Genomic DNA, 20,147 nt, shown 5'->3' with positions numbered 1-20,147 from the left:
TATGTTAAGGTTGAAGCTAAGTAAAGCCGATTAATAGAGATGAGATAAAAACGATTCCATGGAATTATGAATACTGGCATTTTTTTTTTAGATTTAGAGATACAGCGCAGAAACGGGCCCTTCGGCCCACCGGGTCCGCACCGCCCAGCGATCCCCACACACTAACACCACCCTACACCCACTAGGGACAATTGTTACATTTGCCCAGCCAATTAACCTACAGACCTGTATGTCTTTGGAGTGTGGGAGGAAACCGAAGATCTCGGAGAAAACCCACGCCGGTCACGGGGAGAACGTACAGACGTAGTCAGGATCGAACTTGAGTCTCCGGCGCTGCATTCGCTGTAAGGCAGCAACTCTACCGCTGCGCCACCGTGCCGCTAAAAAGGCATGAGCCTTTTGAGAATGTATGAGGCGTGATCATGATGTACTGGCAGTTCTGTCACAACACGATGACGTCACGGTGGCGCAGCGGTAGAGCTGTTGCCTTACAGTGCCAGAGATCCACGTTCGATCCTGACTACAATAGACAATAGACAATAGACAATAGGTGCAGGAGGAGGCCATTCAGCCCTTCGAGCCAGCACTGCCATTCAATGTGATCATGGCTGATCATTCTCAATCAGTACCCCGTTCCTGCCTTCTCCCCATACCCCCTGACTCCGCTATCCTTAAGAGCTCTATCCAGCTCTCTCTTGAATGCATTCAGAGAATTGGCCTCCACTGCCTTCTGAGGCAGAGAATTCCACAGATTTACAACTCTCTGACTGAAAAAGTTTATCCTCATCTCAGTTCTAAATGGCCTACCTCTTATTCTTAAACTGTGGCCCCTTGTTCTGGACTCCCCCAACACTGGGAACATGTTTTTTTGTGCCTCTAACGTGTCCAACCCCTTAATAATCTTATACGTTTCGATAAGATCCCCTCTCATCCTTCTAAATTCCAGTGTATACAAGCCTAGTCGCTCCAGTCTTTCAACATATGATAGTCCCGCCATTCCGGGAATTAACCTAGTAAACCTACGCTGCACGCCCTCAATACACACTGCTGTCTGTACGGAGTTTGCACCGTTCTCACTCCGATTGTTTGGTTTTTTCTCCTGTTGCTCCAGTTTTCTCCCACAACCCCAAAGATTCACCAGATTTGTCGATTTTCTCCAGAGGCGCTGCCTGACCCACTGCGTTACTCCAGCAACTTTTTTTTGTCCATCTTCGGATTTGTAGATTGGTTTAGTTTAGGTAAAATTGTCTCTCGTGTGCAGGATGGAACTAATGCACAGGTGATCCCAGGCCGGCGTGGACTGGTTGGGCCGAAGGGCCTGTTTCCACGCTGTACCTCCAAACTAAACCAAACAATAGTTGGTAGACACAAAATGCTGGAGTAACTCAGCGGGTCTGAGGAAGGGTCTCGACCCGAAACGTCACCCATTCCTTCTCTCCAGAGATGCTGCCTGACCCGCTGAGTTACTCCGGCATTTTGTGTCCACCTTTGATTTAAAGCAGCATCTGCAGTTTTCTTTCCTAAGCAACAGTGGAGTTTGTAAGAAAACTTCTATGAGAGAAAATATGTATTAAAAAGACAACTGTGTGAATGGAGGAAAGGTGGTTAGGGGTGAGACAGTTTCAGACTCACGATAGCAAAGTTATTTTTCCCAAAGGGATTTCAAAAATAAAGGTCTTTGTAACAGCAATAGTTTTGGAAACTAAAAATACTAAAGGCTCTAAATTGCTCAATCCACCTGGGCCTACATGATCTCCTGGTTGCCTAACACTTTAACTCCCCCTCCTATTCCCACACTGACCTTTCTGTCCTGGGTCTCCTCCACTGTCAGAGTGAGGCCACACACAAATTGGAGGAATAGCACCTCATATTACGCTTGCACCCCAGTGGTATGAACATTGACTTCTCTAACTTCTCTAACTTCAAGTAACCCTTGCCTCCCCTCTCGCTCCGTCCCTCCCCCACCCTAGTCGTGTGCTAGCTCCACTGTCGTCCTGGTGAGTTTCATTGTCTGTAACTCGTTTTCACCTAGCCCACAGCTAGCAATGGCCTGTTTCCTTGGTCATTGTTACTCTATTGCGTATCTTTCATTCATTTTGTTCTATATCTCCCTGAGTCACCGTCTGTATCTCTCGTTTCCCTTTCCCCTGACTCTCGGTCTGAAGAAGGGTCTCGACCTGAAACGCCACATGGAAACATAGAAATGTAGAACCATAGAAAATAGGTGCAGGAGTAGGCCATTCGGCCCTTCGAGCCAACACCGCCTTTCAATATGATCATGGCTGATCATCCAGAATCAGTACCCCGTTCCTGCTTTCTCCCCATATCCCTTAATTCCGTTAGCCCGAAGAGCTAAATCTAACTCTCTCTTGAATTCGTCCAGTGAATTGGCCTCCACTGCACTCTGTGGCAGAGAATTCCACAGATTCACAACTCTCTGGCTGTCACCTATTCCTTTTCTCCAGAGATGCTGCCTGACCCGCTGAGTTACTCCAGCTTTTTGTGTCGATCTTCTTTTTTAATAGAGTATTGTTGCATGAGAGTCAATGGAAGTGGTTCTTGTCAATCTCAGTGACCGCGCTGAGCTACTAAGAGCCAATGGTATCTGATTACTGCGGGAACGTTACAGGGAAACAGTTTTTCTTTTGGCTCTAGACTGTTTAAATCGAAGATATGTACAGGAAGGAACTGGTTTAAACCCTTGGCATGCTGCTTTACGTTAGTTAATACGGTTGCATTAAAAATAGACACAAAATGCTGAAATAACTCAAGAGGTCAGGCAGCATCCCTGGAGACAAAGAACAGGTGACGTTTTCATAAGGTCAAGAGGAATAGGAGTAGTATTATGTCATTTGGCCCATCAAGTCTACTCCGCCATTCAATCATGGCTGATCTATCTCTCCCTCCAAACCCCATTCTCCTGCCTTCTCCCCATAACATCTGACATCCGTACTAATCAAGAATCTATCTATCTCTGCCTTGGAAACATCCACTGACTTGACTTCCACAGCCTTCTGTAGCAAAGAATTCCACAGATTCACCACCCTCTGACTAAAGAAATTTCTCCTCATCTCCGTTCTAAAGGTACAGTATGTCCTTTTATTCTGAGGCTGTGCCCTCTGGTCCTAGACTCTCCCACCAGTGGAAACATCCTCTCCACATCCACTCTATCCAGGCCTTTCATTATTCGGTATGTTTCAATAGACAATAGGTGCAGGAATGAGGTTCAATGAGGCTAACTGTACCCCTGTTCTAAACTAAACTATGTTTAGTAAAAGGGGACCACCTCAATCAACTCTTCCTGTCAATTAAAATCTTATATCCTTTCCAAGAAAATCCGGGAGAAATATTTCTAATGGAATTAAAAGTTAAGTCATCCCTGGTGAGTTTCAATGCTCAAGAACAACTTGCTGCATCTCATAATTCCACTTTTTTTTTCTTCCAATTTGGACGATACATTATTCAACATGTTCCTGTCTCTACAGTGCAAGAAAAAGCTGCTTTGAAGCCCGTGAGTTTCCTTGCAGGGCTGTCAGGCAATGCGCCAAGGGGTTGGGCTTTATAGATTTGGCCCGCACACAGAACCAGTACCAGCCTCTGAAATCCATTTCTGCATTTGCCGGGGAATCACTGGAATAAGACATGAGACTGCCACATCTCTCTCTTTCCCTCACTCACTCACTCCCCTCTTCCCTCCCTCCCTCCCTCCCTCCCTCCCTCCCTCCCTCCCTCCCTCCCTCCCTCCCTCCCTCCCTCCCTCCCTCCCTCCCTCCCTCCCTCCCTCCCTCCCTCCCTCCCTCCCTCCCTCCCTCCCTCCCTCCCTCCCTCCCTCCCTCCCTCCCTCCCTCCCTCCCTCCCTCCCTCCCTCCCTCCCTCCCTCCCTCCCTCCCTCCCTCCCTCCCTCCCAACACAAACCCACCACACCTTCCTTGTAAAGAGAGAGAGGGCATTACTGTGCAGGAGAGAACTGCAGATGCCGGTTTAAATCGAAGGTAGACACAAAATGCTGGAGTAACTCAGCGGGACAGGCAGCAAATCTGGGGAGAAGGAATGGGTGACGGCTTCGGGTCGAGACCCTTCTTCAGATTTTAACGGGTGACGTTTCGGGTCGAGACCCTTCTTCAGACTTTAATGGATGAAGTTTTTCGGGTCGAGACCCTTCTTCAGACTTTAATGGGTGACGTTTCGGGTCGAGACCCTTCTTCAGAGAGGGCATTATTGAAGTCTGTGCATTTTAGTTTAGTTTAGTTTAGAGATACAGTGCAAAAAAACCCAGCGTGTTCAGAAGTCATAGGAGCAGAAGCAGGCCATTCGGTCTATCGAGTCTACTCCGCCATTCAATTATGGCTGACCTATCTCTTCCTCACAACCTCATTTTCCTGTCTTCTCCCCATAACCCCTGGTGCCTGTACTAATCAAGAACTGGTCAATCTCTGCATTAAAAATATCCATTGACGGTCTCCACAGACATCTGAGGCAATGAATTCCACAGCCCCAGACGAAAGAAATTCCTCCACATCTCCTTTCTAAAGGTACGCCCTTTTATTCTGAGGCTGTGCCCTCTGGTCCTAAACTCTCCCACTAGTGGAAACATCCTCCTCTCCACATCCACTCCATCCAGGCCTTTCACTGTTCGGTACGTTTCAATGACATTCCTCCCCATCCTTCTAAACAGAGTACAGGCCCAGAGCCATCAAACGGAATTAACTTGAGTATGCAATATATCTATGCAGACTTAATGTTCTCTGTTCCAAATAGACCACAACCTCTTTCATCATCTAAAACAATTGTGTTCCAATGTACTTGTGAAATCATAACATGTCGGTTTGAGAATTTATAGACAGTTAATCAAAATAACTGGATGTAAAAATCTGTTGACCCAAAAGATTTGCTCATCCATTTATCAAAGGAATCTTGCCATCTTTACCTTCACCTTCACCTATGCTGTTGACTCATCACTGTGAGAGCTACGCCCAACAATGGCGCAGCAGTAGAGTTACTGCCTTACAGCGCCAGAGAGCTGGCTTCGGTCCCGACTACCGGTTCTGTCTGTGCGGACTTTGTACGTTCTCCCCGTGACCTGCGTCCATTTTCTCCGGGCGCTCCGGTTTCCTCCCGCACTCCACGGGCGTCACCCATTCCTTCTCTCCGGAGATGCTGCCTGACCCGCTGAGTTACTCCAGCGTCTTCGATTTAAACCAGCACCTGCTGTTTTCTTCCCTACTGTTATTATCGCTGTCCCACTTTCTTCGTGGGGCCAGCTTCGCTTGACTTCTGCCTTCCAGTCGAGAACTGTAAGATGAACTGCGTTGTTTGGTTTTTGACAGCGTGCGTGAGCAAGAGAACACAAGACCAGAAGAATGTGGGAGCAGGAAAAGGTCACCGGGCGCCTCAAGGTTTTTGTTCTTCTTAGTTTAGTTTAGAGACGCAGCGTGGAAACAGGCCCTTCGGCCCACCGAGTCTGTGCCGACCACCGATCCCCATGCACTAACGCCATCCTACACACACTGGGCAGCACGGTGGCGCAACAGTAGAGTTGCTTCCTTCCAGTGCCAGCGATCCGGGTTTGATCCTGACCACGCGTGCCTGTCTGTACGGAGTTTGTACGTTCTCCCAAGATATAAAGTGTGCAGGAAGGAACTGCAGATGCTGGTTCAGACACAGAGTGCTGGAGTAACTCAGCGGGCCAGGCAGCATCACTGGAGAACACGGAAAGATGACGTTTCAGGTTGAGGCTCGATACGATACGAGAGAACTCGTATTTATCCCAGGAGGGAAATTAATTTGCCAACAGTCGTGAAAACACAAAATAAAATGACTAGTGGTAAGGCTTTTGGGATATGCAAAGATTGGGGAGTGGGGGGGGGAGAAGAGTCAGTCTCAGTCTCAGTCTACCCCACGACAGAAGGGGGAGGGGTTGTACATTCTGTCCTGCATCTCGGTAGATGCTTCAGACTGTTCTTCAGACTGATTGTAGCAAAGGAAGGCCGGAAGAGATGAGAGGCAGGACAAAGCTTGGCACTCAACAGCCATGTTCTCCAGTGATGCTGCCTGAGCCGCTGAGTTACTCCAGCACTCTGTGCCTTGCTTTGGAAGCCAGCTTCTGCAGTTCCTTGTGCAAGAAGGAACTGCAGACTCTTGTTCACACCGAAGATCGACACAGAATGCTGGAGTAACTCAGCGGGACAGGCATCAATCTCTGGAGAGAAGGAAGAGGTAACATTGTGGGTCGAGCCTCCTCATCAGTCTGAAGAAGGGTCTCGACCCGAAACGTCACCTATTCCTTTTCTCCAGAGATGCTGCCTGACGTGCTGGGATACTCCAGCATTTTGTGTCTATCTGCAATTCCTTGCACCCATATCCTCCTCTTAATCCTCCCCTGCTCTTACCTGTTGCAGTCTTCACAGGTGACTGAACTTGTCTATCCACGGTACCGTTCTACTGCTCAGTTAAGCTGCAGGTGTGTGTGTGTGTGTGTGTGTGTGTGTGTGTGTGTGTGTGTGTGTGTGTGTGTGTGTGTGTGTGTGTGTGTGTGTGTGTGTGTTTTGTTTGCCTGGTTCTCTATTGATCGATGTTTAGGTAGCAATCAGATAATCCCGTGGGCTGTCGGGACGAGAGGCATCGGTCTTGTTAATGGTTCAGTTTGTTGGCGCCTGTGCTAATGATTTCTGAGGATGTGCAGACAGGCCAGGTATGGCTCCAGTTCCCTCTCTTGAGGCCACGTTGCGGTTTAATTTGACAAACTACCAACTGCTTGACCCAATCATGGGAACCTCGCACTTACACGAGATTCGTGCGGCGCGGTGGCGCAGCGGTAGAGTTGCCACCTCACAGCGCTTCATGCGCCGGAAACCCGGGTTCAATCCCGACTACGGGTGCTTGTCTGTACGGAGTTTGTACGTTCTCTCCCCGTGACCCGAAACGTCACCTCTCCCTTTCCTCCCCCTCCTCTCCCCCTCGTCTCTCCAATCTACCTGTCAAATGTCCTGACGGTAAATAAATTGGTTAAACACAAGCATTTTATGGTATCTTGAAATGACTTTACTTATTTTAATATTATGTGCTTCTAAATGCATCTAAGACAACCCAGGAAACCTGGGGACAGCGTGCGACAGCGCTCGCAATAAGCAATGATACCTGGTGACAAGCCAGCTGTTGCCAAAAAATTTCACTCGGATGATTTCTCAGCGACGCGCTGAGATCCACTACGATTCTTGGAAGACTCCTCATGATCATGCCCACGACACCCGACGAACTGTCGGCGACAGCCTAGTCACCGGCAGTGGCCTTAAAATCGCCTAATAGGCTTACCAAAATCAACTGTTTGAAACATCATTAGGAAGAAAGAGAGCACTGGTGAGCTTGTTAATCCCAAAGGGACTGGCAGGCCAAGGAAGACCTCCACAGCTGATGACAGAAGAATTCTCTCTATAATAAAGAAAAATCCCCAAACACCTGTCCGACAGATCAGAAACACTCTTCAGGAGTCAGGTGTGGATTTGTCAATGACCACTGTCCGCAGAAGACTTCGTGAACAGAAATACAGAGGCTACACTGCAAGATGCAAATCACTGGTTAGCCACAGAAATAGGATGGCCGGGTTACAGTTTGCCAAGAAGTACTTAAAAGAGCAACCACAGTTCTGGGAAAAAAAGGCCTTGTGGACAGATGAGACGAAGATTAACTGATATCGGAGTGATGGCAAGACCAAAGTATGGAGGAGAGAAGGAACTGCCCAAGATCCAAAGCATACCACCTCATCTGTGAAACACGGTGGTGGGGGTGTTATGGCCTGGGCATGTATGGCTGATGAAGGTACTGGCTCACTAATCTTCATTGATGATACGACTGCTGATGGTAGCAGCATAATGAATTCTGAAGTGTATAGACACATCCTATCTGCTCAAGTTCAAACAAATGCCTCCAAACTCATTGGCCGGCGGTTCATTCTACAGCAAGACAATGATCCCAAACATACTGCTAAAGCACCAAAGGAGTATTTCAAAGCTAAAAAATGGTCAATTCTTGACTGGCCAAGCCAATCACCCGATCTGAACCCAATTGAGCATGCCTTTTTATATGCTGAAGAGAAAACTGAAGGGGACTAGCCCCCAAAACAAGCATAAGCTAACGATGGCTACAATTCAGGCCTGGCAGAGCATCACCCAAGAAGACGTGGAATTCTCTACCACAGAAGGTAGTTGAGGCCAGTTCATTGGCTATATTTAAGAGGGAGTTAGATGTGGCCCTTGTGGCTAAAGGGATCAGGGGGTATGGAGAGAAGGCAGGTACGGGATACTGAGTTGGATGATCAGCCATGATCATATTGAATGGCGGTGCAGGCTCGAAGGGCCGAATGGCCTACTCCTGCACCTATTTTCTATATTTCTATGTTTCTATGACACCAAGCAACTGGAGATGTCCATGAATCGCAGGCTTTAAGGAGTCATTGCATGCAAAGGATATGCAACAAAATATGTTTCTGTTTCTACGTTTCTATGTTTCTAAATACTATACATGACTACTTTCATTTACATGACGTTGCTGTGTCCCAAACATTATGGTGCCCTGAAATGGGGGGGACTATGTATAAACACTGCTGTAATTTCTACATGGTGAAACCAAAATGTATAGAAAATGGCCTTTATTAAAATCTGACTGTGCACTTTAACCACATGTGATTTTTTGTTTTCTATTACAAATCTCAAATTGTGGAGTACAGAGGCAAATAAATAAATGATGGGTCTTTGTCCCACACATTATGGAGGGCACTGTAAGTTGTGTTGCAATTTCCTATGCATGCATAATATATGCAACAAACATTAAAATTTCATCGAGTATCTTCTGAAACAGGATCCTTGTCAGCCTTAGCTTTTATACTCTACCTAAACTTTAATGATTTTAATCAACAACGTCCGACATCTCCCTTGCTGAAGGAGCAAAACTCTAGGTTCTCCTTGATTTTCAACATATTCCTTCTCCTCAAAGCTTTCCCGTTCTACCCAAAGCATGATACCTCAGAACTGGACAACATCATTCTGTTTTTGAAACAAGGAACTGGAGATGCTGGTTCGTACACAAAATAACATTGTGTACATATAAGATTATTAAGGGGTTGGACACGTTAGAGGCAGGAAACATGTTCCCAATGTTGGGGGAGTCCAGAACCAGGGGCCACAGTTTAAGAATAAGGGGTAGGCCATTTCGAACGGAGATGAGGAAAATCTTTTTCAGTCAGAGAGTTGTAAATCTGTGGAATTCTCTGCCTCAGAAGGCAGTGGAGGCCAATTCTCTGAACGCATTCAAGGGAGAGCTAGATAGAGCTCTTAAGGATAGCGGAGTCAGGGGGTATGGGGAGAAGGCAGGAACGAGGTACTGAATGAGAATGATCAGCCATGATCACATTGAATGGCGGTGCTGGCTCAAAGAACCGAATGGCCTATTCCTGCACCTATTGTCTATTGTCTATTGTCCAGCATTTTGTGTCTATCTTCAGTGTATACCAGCATCTGCAGTTCCTTCCTGCACAGAGTTCATTTCTTCAGGGCAAGATGCGAAGGTTGCACTATTGCTGATTACATCGATCCACTCCTTTCTGCAGGAACAACACAAGCATAGAATACTTTAACTACTATTCAATCCGCTAAGATGCAAGCGGCGGCAGAAATATTTGTTGAGGAATCTTGGATGATTGGTGGGTTTTAAATGCCTTGCCTCTGCACGCACATTTCTTGGATTAAAGTTTAATAGCGCAAGTGAACAATTGGCAGCGTGATTTAAATTTTGCAGCATCTATTACTGTTTAAATTATAATGATTATTTTTGCATATCAACAGTAGGAATAACAAGATAAGCAGAAGACACATGTCCTTCGCTGAGTGCTTTAGTTTTGTTTAGCTTTATTTTTAGAGATGCAGCCCTTCGGCCCACCAAGTTCATGCCAGCCATCGAGCGGCCGTTCACACTAGTTCCATGTTATCCCACTTTCTCATCCACTCCCGACGCATTATCGCCAAGTTGCAGAGGGCGGCACGGTGGCGCAGCGGTAGAGTTGCCGCCTTACAGCGAATACAATACAATACAATACAATGCAATACAATGCAATACAATATATCTTTATTGTCATTGTATAGGGGTACAACGAGATTGGGAATGCGCCTCCCATACGATGCAATAAATTAGTTAATTTAAACAACAGCAACCCAACGAAACAAATTGTAACGGTTTTAAGACAGAATAAAGTGCAAGTAGGTCTGTGCCGGTTCACTGTGCGATGTGACCATCAGGCTCAGCAGGACCGGTTCATAGCAGCTATGGCCCTGGGGATGAAGCTGTTCCTGAGTCTGGAGGTGCGGGCGTGGAAAGGCCTTGTATCGTCTGCCCGATGGAAGGAGTTTGAACAGACTGTTGCTGGGGTGTGAAGAGTCTTTGTGGATGCTGGTGGCTTTTCTGAGGCATCGTGTGTTGTAGATGCCCTCCAAGTCTGGTAGCTGTGTTCCGATGGTCCTCTGAGCTCTATGGACTACCCGCTGAAGAGCTTTCCTTTCTGCCTCCGTGCAGCTGAGGTACCACACAGGGATGCCATGCGTTAGGATGCTCTCTATGGTGCAGCGGTAGAAGGTCGTCAGCAGCTGTTGGGGTAGACCAGACTTTTTCAGTGTTCTTAGGTAGAACAGTCGTTGCCGTGCCTTCTTGACCAGCGCAGCAGTGTTATTGGACCATGTTAGGTCCTCCGAAATGTGAGTGCCCAGAAACTTGAGGCTGGACACTCTCTCCACACTGTCCCCGTTGATAAAGATCGGGGCATATTCCCCGTTATGTGACCTACGGAAGTTGATGATCAGCTCCTTGGTCTTGGTGGTATTTAGGGACAGGTTGTTATCAGAGCACCAGTCCGCCAGGTTCTGCACCTCCGCTCTGTATTTTGTTTCATCACCGTTGGTGATCAGCCCGATCACCGTTGTGTCGTCTGCAAACTTGACAATGGTGTTGGTGTCGAATGCAGGAACACAGTCGTGTGTGAAGAGGGAGTAGAGCATGGGGCTCAGAACACAGCCCTGTGGTGTGCCGGTACTCAGGGTGATTCAGGGAACTCAGCGCCGGAGACTCAGGTTTGATCCCGACTACGGGCGCCGTCTGTACGGAGTTTGTACGTTCTCCCCGTGCCCTGCGTGGGTTTTCTCCGAGATCTTCGGTTTGCTCCCATGCTCCAAAGACGTACAGTTATGTAGGTTAATTGGCTGGGCAAATGTAGAAATTGTCCCTAGTGGGTGTAGGATAGTGTTAGTGTGCGGGGATCGCTGGGCGGCGCGGACCCGGAGACGTTCAGGTTTGTAGATTAATTGGCTTGGTATAAATGTAAAATTATCCCCATTCCCTCTCTCCTGAGATGCTGCCTGACCTGCTGAGTTACTCCAGCATTTTGTGAATGAAATACCTTCGATTTATACCAGCATCTGCAGTTATTTTCTTAAACTACCTAGCGTGTGTAGGATGGTGTTAATGAGTGGGGATTGCTGGTCGGTGTGGCCTCAGTCGGCCGAAGGGCCTGTTTCCGCGCTGTTTCTCTGAATTAAACAAAAAGTAAAAATTGCCACTTTTTAACCAGTCTGGCTCACAACTTCTGCTTTAGTCTCTGGCCTTTGTTCCAACCATCTGCCTATCAAACCCCCCCCCCCCCCCCCCGTTGCGTGTTATCCAGTCGGCAGAAAGACAATACATGATTACAATCGATCCATTTACAGTGTACATGATAAGAGAATAACGTTTAGTGCAAAGTGACGCCAGCAAAGTCCGATCAAAGATAGTCCGAGGGTCTCCAATGAGGTAGATAGTAGTTCAGCACTGCTCTCTGGTTGTGGTAGGGTGGTTCAGTTGCCTGATAACAGCTGGGAAGAAACTGTCCTTGAATCTGGAGGTGTGCGTTTTCACACTTCTGTACCATTTGCCTGATGGGAGAGGGGGGAAGATGTGCAGGGATCGCTGGTCGGCGCGGACCCGGTGGGCTGAAAGGGCCTGTTTCCGCGCTGAATCTCGAAACTAAACTAAATTAAACTAAGAGGGAGTGCCCGGGGTGTGACTCGTCCTTGATTATGCTGCTGGCCTTGCCGAGGCAGCGTGAGGTGCAGATGGAGTCAATGGAAGGGAGGTTGGTTTGTGTGATGGTCTGGGCTGTGTCCACAATTCGCTGCAATCTCTTGCGGTCTTGGATGGAGCTGTTCACAAACCAAGCTCACACACAAACACACACACTAACACACACACACACACAAACACACACACACACACACACTAACACACACACACTAACACACACACACACACACACACACCAACACACACACCAACACACACTAATATACTAACACACACACACCACGCACACTAATATACTAACACACACTAACACACACACTAACACACACACACTAACACACACACTAACACACACACACACACACTAACACACACACATGCACACACACACACACACTGGTACACTAACACACACACACGAATACATTATAACACACACACACTAATACACACACACACTAACACACACACCCACACACTAATATACTAACACACACACTAACACACACACACACTAACACACATACACTAATATACTAACACACACACTAACACACGCACACACTAACACACATACACTAATATACTAACACACACACACACACACACACACACACACACACACACACACACACTAACACACACATACACACACACACACACACAGATACCAGCACAAAATGAAATTGTTTTTGGAGTGGAATTCAATTTGGCTGTGCATCTCTGATGTTGGCTGCTCCCATATCAGCTACAATGTTGTCAATTTTCTGATGAAGCATCTGGGTTAAACACTTCTATCAGCAGTCGGAGCCCTCTGGCTGACCGCTTCATATTTTATTGTAGGACAAAAACATTTAAAATGTCGGAGTTTCTAATTTAATGTAATACAATCGTAGCTCTTCTGTGTTTCAAAGAGACAGTCTATGATGTTATTTTCAATTGAGCGGGAGAGTCCAGATACAGTCAGGGCGATAAAAGGCCTTTAATGTAATGGGCTTTTATATTACTTTTTCTTGGATGATATCAGTTTTTGCATGTTGGAAACGGTTTGACTAACACACTGAATCCAATCTGCCGCTCAATGTGATATTAAGTCACCGAGGGTCAGTGGGCTGGGAGACTTGGTAACAACATCATAACATACCTCGGTGCTCTCAGTTTGGTTTGACAGCGGGAACTGATGTGTCCTGCTGCTGCAAGGGACAATTACATCAGAGATATTGGCCAGAGGGTCCACGTGCTGAAGTGTGGACTGAGTCCCCTCGGATTAGAAGATTGAGGGGGGATCTTATAGAAACATATAACATTCTTAAGGGGTTGGAGAGGCTAGATGCGGGAAGATTGTTCCCGATGTTGGGGAAGTCCAGAACCAGGGGTCACAGCTTAAGGATAAGGGGGAAGTCTTTTAGGACCGGGATGAGAAAACATTTCTTCACACCGAGAGTGGTGAGTCTGTGGAATTCTCTGCCACAGAAGGTAGTTGAGGCCAGGTCATTGGCTGTATTTAAGAGGGAGTTAGATGTGGCCCTTGTGGCTAAAGGGATCAGGGGGTATGGAGAGAAGGCAGGTACGGGATACTGAGCTGGATGATCAGCCATGATCATATTGAATGGCGGTGCAGGCTCGAAGGGCCGAATGGCCTACTCCTGCACCTATTTTCCATGTTTCTATTAGTGCAAGAGGCCAGCGACTGGTGCCCTGTGCGGCTGTGACATGCACACTCTGGAGGGTGAGCAATCTGCCCTATACCATCAGCTGTGAGGCTGCTTCACCTTGCCTTCTGGCTACACGTCTCACCCACCATCCCTCATCTTTGGACTCCCTGACAGGCGCGTAGGGGAGAGAGGGTAGAGGGGACGAAGATGCCCTGGTCGGGTTTGCTCGTGGGCCCGGCCAAGATGGCCAGTCACGGCGCCAGGCGGAAGAGGGCTCTGCCCGAGCCGGCTGCCTGCCCCTTTTCCGGGGTTACAGTAGGTCCCGCGCCCGGGTGGTGTCGGAGAGGGACCGCGCGCTGTCCAGGGGCACCCTGGGGGATTTCCGGGACCGCTGGGCACCGCGGGGGGACTGGGGGGTGAAGGCGGCACGGCGGCGCAGCGGTAGAGTTGCCGCCTTACAGCGAATGCAGCGCAGGAGACTCGGGTTCGATCCCGACTACGGGCGCCGTCTGTACGGGGTTTGTACGTTCTCCCCGTGACCTGCGTGGGTTTTCTCCGAGATCTTCGGTTTCCTCCCACACTCCAAAGACGTACAGGTTTGTAGGTTAATTGACTGGGTAAATGTAAAAATTGTCCCTAGTGTGTGTAGGATAGTGTTAGTGTGCGGGGATCGCTGGGCGGCGCGGACCCGGTGGGCCGAAAGGGCCTGTTTCTGCGCTGTATATCTAAATCTAAAAGGATAAGGAGTGTAAGATAGTTGTATAGTAGCTTATTGTTTGTCTTGTATTAAGGCGGTGGGTTCTGTTTTGGTTTTATTGTCCTGTATATATTATTTGAATATTTGAATAAATATTTTTGATTAATAATGAAAAAAATACCATTAGCTGCTGGATACCATTGGATGATCAGCCATGATCACAATGAATGGCGGTGCTGGCTCGACGGGCCGAATGGCCTCCTCCTGCACCTATTTTCTATGCACAACGAGTCTCGACGCAAGGGCCTTGACTTGAAACTTCACCCATTCCTTCTCTCCAGAGATGCTGCCTGTCCCATAGAAACATAGAAACATAGAAAATAGGTGCAGGAGTAGGCCATTCGGCCCTGTACCTGCCTTCTCTCCCATACCCCCTGATCCGCTGGGTTACTCCATCATTTTGTGTTTATCTTCGGTTTGAACCAGCATCTGCAGTTCCTTCCTGCACATGCTCAGTGTTAACCTTAATTTAGTCAAGTTCAGTTCAGATTGAACCCGGGTCCCTGGCATGGTTATGCAACAGCACTACCAGCTGTGCCATGATGCCGCCTTGATTAAACAATAGACAATAGACAATAGGTGCAGGAGGAGGCCATTCGGCCCTTCGAAACAGCACCGCCATTCAATGTGATCATGGTTGATCATTCACAATCAGTACCCCGTTCCTGCCTTCTCCCCATACCCCCTGACTCCGCTATCCTTAAGAGCTCTATCTAGCTCTCTCTTGAATGCATTCAGAGAATTGGCCTCCACTGCCTTCTGAGGGCCTAAATGGCCTACCCCTTATTCTTAAACTGTGGCCCCTGGTTCTGGTCTTCCCCAACATTGGGAACATGTTTCCTGCCTCTAGCGTGTCCAACCCCTTAATAATCTTATATGTTTCGATAAGATCCCCTCTCATCCTTCTAAATTCCAGGTGCTGCCATCGAGGCAGGAGGTACAGCAGTCTGAGGTCCCACACCAACAGGTTGATCGGTCAAGTTCTTGAGAAACAACCTGCACAATTATAGAAACGTGTAAAATTATAAAAGGACTGGACAAGCTAGATGCACACCGATGCTAATTGCTCACTTGTAAATTCAGTTATTTTAATGTAAATCAGTAAATCTTTAATGTAAGAGAATATTGTTTGCAATACAGAGATAGATTATGTTTGCACATCATTACTGTGATTAGTGAGTCTCCATTGACCAGCTTCTCTTTCTGTTTGCTTCAAAAGCCTGTTGTATATCCATGCCTTCACGTACAGTTAGGTTCGTTTAGTTTAGAGATACAGCGCGGAAACAGGCCCTTCGGCCCATCGCATCCGCACCGCCCAGCGATCCCCGCATACTAGCGCTATCTGACACACACACACATGGGACAGTTTACAATTACACCCAAGCCAATTAACCTGCAAACCTGTACGCCTTTGGAGTGTGGGAGGAAGCTGGAGCACCCGGAGAAAACCCACGCAGGTCTATGGGAGAACGTACAAACTCCATACAGACAAGGACCTGTAGTCAGAATCGAACCTGGGTCTGTGGAGCTGCAAGGCAACAACTCAACCACTGCACCACCATGCCGAGTATTTCGGGTTTCAGCCCGAAACGCCACCTGTCCATGTTCTCCGGAGATGCTGCCTGACCCGCTGAGTTACTCCAGCACTTTATGTCCTTTTGTGTATTAACCCTCACCTGCAGTTAACATAGACATAGGAACATAGAAAATAGGTGCAGGAGTAGGCCATTCGGCCCTTCGAGCCTGCACCGCCACTCAATATGATCATGGCTGATCATCCGGCTCAGTAACCTGTACCTGCCTTCTCTCCATACCCCCTGATCCCTTTAGCCACAAGGGCCACATCTAACTCCCTCTTAAATATAGCCAATGAACTGGCCTCAACTACCTTCTGTGGCAGAGAATTCCACAGACTCACCACTCTCTGTGTGAAGAAATGTTTTCTCATCTCGGTCCTAAAAGACTTCCCCCTTATCCTTAAGCTGTGACCCCTGGTTCTGGACTTCCCCAACATCGGGAACAATCTTCCCGCATCTAGCCTGTCCAACCCCTTAAGAATTTTATATGTTTCTATAAGATTCCCCCCTCAGTCTTCTAAATTCCAGCGAGTATAAGCCGAGTCTATCCAGTCTTTCTTCATATGAAAGTCCTGCCATCCCAGGGATCAATCTGGTGAACCTTCTCTGTACTCCCTCTAAGGCTAGAATGTCTTTCCTCAGAAATCTCCTCAAGGTATGCCTATTTTGAACGAAGGATCTTGACCCCAAAACGTTATCTATCCACGCTCTGAAGAGATGCTGCCTGACCTGCTGAGTTACTCCAGCACTTTGTGTAATTTTACAAATGTTTTCCATTTAAAGAAAAACTCATGGCTATTGAATAAACTCAGGCATATTGGCACTCAAGGCAAATGATCATCAATTGAACATCCCTGCAAAATCATTTGGCAATGAAGTTATTCCACCTTATCCTGAACTCATCTTGGTCTAGTTCAGTCCAATCCCTCAGACGAGCTTCAAACCCAATAAATTCACGCGTTCTTGCCATAGGAGCAGAGGTAGGCCATTCGGCCCATCGAATCTACACTACCATTCAATCTTTCCCTCGTAACGCCGTCTCCTGCCTTCGCTCCATAACCCCAGACATCCCCAGACATCTATACTAATGAAGAATCTGGCAATCTCCGCCTTAAAAATATCCATTGATGGCCTCTGAGGCAATGAGTTCCACAGATTCACCTCCTTCTGGCCGCGGAAATTCCTCCCTCCTCATCTTCTCTCTAAAGGTGCGTCCTTTTATTCTAAGGCTGTGCCCTCTGGTCCCAGACTCTCCCACTAGTGGAAATATCCTCTCCACATCCACTCCATCCAGGCCTTTCACCATTCGTTAAGTTTCAATGTATTAATTCTTGCGTTGTGAGCTGCCCCGGTGAAACTTGAGGTGCTGTTCCTCCAAACATTTTAACTCCCCTTCCGCATTCCCATGTTGACTTTCTGCCCTGGGCCTCCTGCCCCGTCAGAGTAAAGCTGCGCGCAAATTGGAGACACAGCACCTCCTCATGTTTCGCTTGGGCAGCTTTCAACCAGATTGTATCAACGTTAATTTCTCTAATTTCAAGTAACCCTTGCTTTCCTCCTCTCTCACTGCCCCTCCCCCACCCTAATCGTCCTGCCAGTCCCACTGTGCGTCTCCAGAAAACCCTTCGTTGTCACCTCTTCTGCTGCCAACAATGGACCATTGTGGGCTCCACCTCTCCCTGGCCATCGGTGTCAACCCTGATTTGTTCTGAACCTTATCGCACCTCTAGTTCCCCCCCCCCCCCCCAACCCCCCAACCCCCCCCCCCCGACTCTTAGTCTGAAGAAGAGTCTCGAACCGAAACAACAAATTTGAGGAAGGATATTCTTGCTATTGAGGGCGTGCAGCGTAGGTTTACTAGGTTAATTCCCGGAATGGCGGGTCTGTCGTATGTTGAAAGACTGGAGCGACTAGGTTTGTATACACTGGAATTTAGAAGGATGAGAGGAGATCTTATCGAAACGTATAAGATTATTAAGGGGTTGGACACGTTAGAGGCAGGAAACATGTTCCCAATGTTGGGGGAGTCCAGAACAAGGGGCCACAGTTTAAGAATAAGGGGTAGGCCATTTAGAACGGAGATGAGAAAAAACACTTTTTCAGTCAGAGAGTTGTGAATCTGTGGAACTCTCTGCCTCAGAAGGCTGTGGAGGCCAATTCTCTGAATCCATTCAAAAGAGAGCTAGATAGAGCTCTTAAGGATAGCGGAGTCAGGGGGTATGGGGAGAAGGCAGGAACGGGGTACTGATTGAGAATGATCAGCCATGATCACATTGAATGGCGGTGCTGGCTCGAAGGGCCGAATGGCCTACTCCTGCACCTATTGTCTATTGTCTATTGTCATCCATTCGTTTTTCTCCAGAGATGCTACCTGACCCGCTGAGCAAACTCCAGCATTTTGTGTCTATCTATGTAGGGAAATAACTGCAGATGCTGGTACAAATCGAAGGCATCACAAAATGCTGGAGTAAAATCAGTCTGAAGAAGGGTCTCGACCCGAAACGTCACCTATTCGTTTTTACTCCAGAGATGCTGCCTGACCCGCTGAGTAAACTCCAGCATTTTGGGTCTATCATCTACGGTCATTACTGAGTTATTCCTCCCAGCCTTTGAGATGTGTTGCAGGAATGGGTTTTGCTGCATTACCGGGGATAGACTTTGTGCAAAGTTTGGAGATGAAGCAAAGTTAAATGCAAAGTAGAATGCACAGGTTGACTGACATATTTGTAGAGGCAGGCATGAATAAAATATTTTATATTTTGCTTTTTTTAAGGTTTGCGTTAAAAGCGTGTTTGTCCAGATATTGATGCAACTTACTTTACCGTAAAGGTATTTCAGTTGCGCAGTTTAACATTTCATTATAGGATTAAACATTTATGTGTTCCTTAAAAGAAAAAGAAAACATGCATTTATCCATTGCTTCTCAAGGTCCCAGGGTGTGTGAAATGGCTTTTTATACAGTCGATGAGGTCCGTCAAAGCCCATAATTTGAGCTGCAATAGGCTTTAAGTCTTTTGAGCATGGTATTTTGTTCCGTGACATCTTGTCTAAGCTATGGTTGGTCACAACTCACTTTGTTCCATTGTCCCCCCCTGAAGTCCATAGGTATGTCAACACTTAGAAACAAGGAACTTCAGACGTTCAGAGCAGCAGGGCAGCACGGTGGCGCAGCGATAGAGCTGCTGCCTCACAGTGCCAGAGACCCGAGTATCAATCCTGACTATGGGTGCTGTCTGTACGGAGTTTGTACGTTCCCCCCCGTGACCTCCCCGTTGGGCTTTCACCGAGACCTCCGGTTTCCTCCCACACTCCAAAGACATACAAATCTATAGGCTTTTCGGCTTGGTATAATTGTAAATAGTGTGTGTAGGAATGTATTTGTATACGGGGATCGCTGGTCGGCATGGGAATCGGTGGGCCGAATGGCCAGGTTTCCGCGCTGCACCTCCGAACTAGAAGATGCTGTTTAATGCACCAAAGGACACAGAGTGCTGGAGTAACTCGACAGGTTGGGCAGCATCTCTGGTGAACGTGGGTCGGTGACGTTTCAGGTCGAGAGACCCTTCTACAACATGAGTCTGAAGAAGGATCTCGACCTGAAACGCCATCCATCCATGTTCTCCAGCGATGCCGGCCTGATCTGCTTTAGGGCGTGCAGCGTAGGTTTACTAGGTTAATTCCCGGAATGGCGGGACTGTCATATGTTGAAAGACTGGAGCGACTGGGCTTGTATACACTGGAATTTAGAAGGATGAGAGGAGATCTTATCGAAACGTATAAGATTATTAAGGGGTTGGACACTTTAGGGGCAGGAAACATGTTCCCAATGTCGGGGGAGTCCAGAACAAGGGGCCACAGTTTAAGAATAAGGGGTAGGCCATTTAGAACTGAGATGAGGAAAAACTTTTTCAGTCAGAGAGTTGTGAATCTGTGGAATTCTCTGCCTCAGAAGGCAGTGGAGGCCAATTCTCTGAATGCATTCAAGAGAGAGCTAGATAGAGCTCTTAAGGATAGCGGAGTCAGGGGGTATGGGGAGAAGGCGGGAACGGGGTACTGATTGAG

This window comes from Rhinoraja longicauda, chromosome 12 (genome assembly GCF_053455715.1).
Source record: "Rhinoraja longicauda isolate Sanriku21f chromosome 12, sRhiLon1.1, whole genome shotgun sequence".
NCBI lineage: Eukaryota > Metazoa > Chordata > Chondrichthyes > Rajiformes > Arhynchobatidae > Rhinoraja > Rhinoraja longicauda.
The sequence above is the reverse complement of the archived record's forward strand: the minus strand, read 5'-3'. Positions refer to the sequence as shown.